The sequence below is a fragment of the Montipora foliosa genome, chromosome 6 (assembly GCF_036669935.1).
Source record: "Montipora foliosa isolate CH-2021 chromosome 6, ASM3666993v2, whole genome shotgun sequence".
In the NCBI taxonomy this organism is placed as follows: domain Eukaryota; kingdom Metazoa; phylum Cnidaria; class Anthozoa; order Scleractinia; family Acroporidae; genus Montipora; species Montipora foliosa.
In genome coordinates, this window is record NC_090874.1 from 72,922,915 (window position 1) to 72,927,914 (window position 5,000).

The following is a 5,000-nucleotide window of genomic DNA, read 5'->3' on the forward strand; positions in this document are numbered from 1 at the left end:
TGTAGCTAGATCCCATTTTGGCTCCCATTGCAACACCGTTGATTGGTTTGTAGTAGCTGTTGCCAAATGAAAAGCAATTGAGTGTGAAAACCAGTTCAGCCAGACGAAGTAAGGTTTCCGAGCTCGGTTTCTTAACAGGACTATGGTTGAAAAATATTTGAGTGCTTGGAGGCATCTATTGATGCGAATTGGCCCTCTGGCCAAAGAGTAAGTTTCAAAGGTTTGCGTTCGAATTTCTACGCGTCTACTTTCTCCAATGTTTCCAATTTCAACCAAAAATACCTTCACGAAATTAAGCGAGCCCAAAACACTTTTTCACGCAACATCATGAGAAGTACGATCAGAGCCATGTGCTCTAAACGCAACGAATTGAACAAGCAACTTGTCATCGAATGTCGCTCTCGGCTTTCCATTGCATGTCCTTCAGTCTTACTGTGATCTACTTGCATCAAAATCCAGGCTCTCAACTCCAAACTCTTCAACCATTTAGAACAAACTAAGAACAACAAGCTAGAAAAACTTACGAATCCTCAAGAAAACAGAGCAACACCTCGAAAACCAAAACCATAACACTGCAGTCAAAATTCCACAAAATCTACCACCTTCGGACGCTGAAAAATCTGTTCTTAGCAAAGGCCTTAACTTTGTCACTATAACCAAAAAAAAAACCGACGAATTCTCAACCAAACAAGATGTCGAAAAGTTTCTTCGCCGCGTCCAACTAAAAGCATTATTTTTCCATGAAAAAGAAGACCAATCCGACACTACAGAAAAAGGCGTTTTTGAAACACTAACCATGCTTAAAAATAGACTCCGCAAGAGAGCCAATTCGCATCAATTTAGACTTTTTCACCAAAAAATGCCGCCATGATCTTCATAAACTAAACTTCAATCGCAACACCAAACTTTCCAATCTTTCTAAAGAAGAATGGCCTGCTCTCATAAATCTAAAAAAAAGGAATAGCCTCGTGATCAAAGCAGCCGACAAAGGCGGCGCAATACTGAGTCCTTTGGCGCACCGACCTCTACCAACAAGAAGCAATTCGGCAACTTTCGGACACCGCTTTTTACACCAAAGTCAACAAAGACCTAACTTCCGCCAACCAAAAAATTGTCAAAGAAACCATTCAGGAACTCATAACCAAACAAGAACTATCAGTCACCGCCCAAAATCTCATCTTCAATACTCCTAGGACCTTATGCATTTATTTCAAATCAAAAATTCACAAACCCAACAACCCAGGGCGTCCAATTGTTTCAGGATCAGTTGCCCAACTGAACTTATCTCGAGCTATTTAGACAAAATCATGACACCCATAGTCAAGTCACTACCTTCCTAAATCAAAGACAGCAGCCATGCACTTGATATGTTCCGTACTTTCAATTTCTCGGGCGAAAACAAAATCATTCTCACTATGGACATCACATCTTTATACACCGTAATTCCCAAAAATAAAGGCCTCCAAGCACTCATACATTTTTTGAACCAACGTCCTGTTAAAAAAACCGAGCTCGGAAACCTTACTTCGTCTGGCAGAACTGGTTCTCACACTCAACTGTTTTTCATTTGGCAACAGCTACTACAAACAAATCAACGGTGTTGCAATGGGAACCAAAATGGGACCTAGGTACACCAACCTTCACGTATGCTATATCGAAAACGAATTTTTCTCTAATTACAACGGACCAAAACGTGATCTTTACAAACGTTTCATCGATGACTGTGTCGGTGCTACTTCATCCAGCAAAGCGGAACTCAACCAATTCATTACTTAATCAGTCAATTCTTTCCATCCGGCTCTAAAATACACCTGGGAAATTTCCTAAAATTCACTTCCTTTCCTCGACATTAAACTTTCACTCAACGGCAACGGTTTATCTACAAGCTTACACTACAAACCAGCAGATTCCCATAACTACTCGCTACATTCGTCCTCTCATCTTCAACACGTACAAAATGCCACCCAATTCTCTCAATTTCTTAGGCTAAGGCGCCTCTGTAGTGACGAGTCCGACTTTAACAGCAAGTGTGAGGAAAAGTGCCAGTTTTTCAAAAAACGTGGCTACCCTGACTCCGCTGTCACCACAGGCAAACATCGTGCCCAAGAAATCGATCGAGAGACCGCCCTACAAACGTCACAGAACGAAGAAACCAACAGAATCCCATTCACTCTCACCTGCCATCCTTAAAACCTTGCAGTCAAAAACGCCATTCTCAAAACTTCAAAATTATCCTCAACGATCCCAAAACTAAACATATATTTCCTCTACCACCATTTTCAGTCAAACGCGACAAAAACGTAGATAACTTTCTAGTTAGGACCGCATTTAATTCTGAGAAGGAAGCGGGCACTTTCAAATGTACACGCACACGATTCAAAACTTATTTCTTTTATTTCTAACACGGTTAAGATCTCAGGACCGAATCGATCCGTTAAAATCACTGACCACTTGACATGAATCTCCGCAAACGTCATCTATTGCATAACTTTCACACTATGTAAGAAGACCTATATAGGCGAAACAGGGAGAAAATTGGAGGACAGCTTTCGCGAACACCTACGAGATGTAGAAAAAAACGACACAGATGACATTTTAATCTTCCTAATCACTCCCACCACAACATGACAATTTGCGGCCTATCCCTACACCACGGGAACACAGAAAGCCGCAAGAATCTGGAGCAAAAATTCATCTTTCAACTAGGTACACTCTACCCTCGCAGAATCAATGAACGCCTCTCATTCCATTAATTTATTCACAAATTCATGTTACCATATTTCCACCAATGGCAAAGCTCCTCCACACCCGCGTAAAAACCAACAACACCCACAATTCCTCTATATGGCCTGATGAAGGGCTAAAGCTCGAAACGTCAGCTTTCCAAATCGTTCACGGTGGTAACTCAACCTTTATCAACAGGCTTGATAAAACCGAAAATTTTCCTGTTTCACTCTCTCACGGACGCAGCACCACAGTTTCTGTATAAACTAGAAATATGCAAATTATTTTAAGTCATGATCAGGTAACGTTATATAAATAAATAGAGAGTGGGAAAAGACATGAGAATAAATGAGGCGGGGATAAACAAAAGAATGAACGAATTTAAATAAACAGTTTTGCTGGAATGGAGTCATTTTCAGTGAAGGAGACCTAATTGAACTGCTTACAATTACAACCAAAGATCAGCTTTTCCAGTTTAACGGCGGCTTGTGCGAGCAATAGACGGCGTTGCGATGGGTTCACCATAAGACCACTTATGGCAAACACCTTTATGTGATCCATCGAGGAAAAACTTGCACATTAAAACAAACTTCCCAATTTCTAAAAGATACGTCAATGATACCTTCGCCCTAGTACCTGACCTTACTGCTGCTACCCAGCAATCCAATTTACAATGGAAACAGCAGTCAACAACAGCTTACCCTTCGTAGGCATGGTAATCACTAAGACCGATAACCACATTAACTCCTCTGTCTACAGAAAAAAGACCAACAAAGGGCTTCTACTCCATTATCAGAGTCATGTGTACAACAGATATAAGCGATCGCTAAAAAGAACTATGCTTCATCGCGCTAAACTCATGTCATCCTCACCGGGCCTCTTCTCCAAAGAATGCCATCATCTAAGAAAAATGTTTCTGAAAACTGAAATATTCTGAAGAACTTATTAATTCTACTTTTAAGTGATTTCACGCCTCCCAAGACCAAAACCAAAACCGTATCAAGCCAGTCGACAGCCCTGCACTAATAACCTTGGCTGCGCAAGCAACTAAGCGACTTGGGAAAGAAAATCGATCGTGTATTACAACCAGTTTTCACAAGTAGGAAATTTTCTGAAGATTTAAAAGTTACGGAAACAAAGCCCTCACTTGTAAACAAACAATGCGTTGTGTATGAATTTCAATGTAAATCGAATTACAAAGGCTACACGAGCTGTCATCTCCACCTGCTCATTAATGAGCATAAATATTCCATCATCGGTAAACACCTGAAGGACAAACACAACCAAAGATCCAACAATCTTCACGAGCAATTTGCAATCTTACAGAAATGCCGCGGGAAGTTTGAGTGCCTTATTTATGAGATGCTTTTAATAAGGAAAAAGACACCGACTTTAAACATTCAAAATGACTGCATTCCAGTGAAACTGTTTCTTTAAATTTCGTCCATTCTTTTGTTTACCCTTGCCGTATTTATTCTAATCTATTTTCTCACTCTCTAGCCTTTAGACATGGTTACCTGACTTACAATAATTTGCATTTGATAATGGTGACATGTCGTCGCCGGAACGTCATGTTTTTATCTCGCTACTCTTTATTCTGAAATGTTTTTCAAACCCTTTTGTTGTTAGAAGTGCGAGGTTACCCAGCCTATTGTATTTGAATTTTCGCGGATGTGAACACAACCATAATAGCCATTTCCGAGTTCATGTCTGCCTCCTTTTTAAAGCGAGTCTAAGTGCGAAGTTTTTCTTATGATAATTAGTTTTCTTTCATATGTAAAGTAGAACCAATTATCATCACAGAAACTTCGCACTTAGTCTCGCTTTGAAGAGGAGGCAGACATGAACTCGGAAATGGCTTATTGAATAAAATCAGAAACCCATAAGGGTTGAAACGTGTAACGCGCGTTCACAGCTTCCGAATATTCAGTGCTAAGTACCATATTTGGAAACCGCTCGCTCCAGTTAATTTCGCGCGAGAACATCGGTGGTATTGCGTTACGGTGTTTTTGCGAACTGATTGGTTGAATGTTTCTCTCTTGTTGTTCCAAATATGGTACTTAGCACATTGAATATTTAAAAGCTTGTTTCCCAGCACACAAGAGGCTGTTACACGTTTCAACCCTTATGGGTATCTGATAAAACTGAATGGAGTATTATATTTCAGTAAAACATAATCAACGTTGAGTGTAAACACGTCTTAAGTCTTCAGAACATTTCAATCTGCTCCTCCTCTCTCTACACTAATGGGTCTCAGTTTTTAACACTGCACCTTT

At 40.2% G+C, this 5,000-nt stretch overlaps 1 protein-coding gene across 2 annotated transcripts in view; it reads left to right on the forward strand.

The window, feature by feature from the left end:
- LOC138008372 (uncharacterized) overlaps positions 1–5,000 on the forward strand; it is a 46,790-nt gene that overhangs the window by 8,493 nt on the left and 33,297 nt on the right. The gene's annotated exons all lie outside the window — the stretch shown is intronic.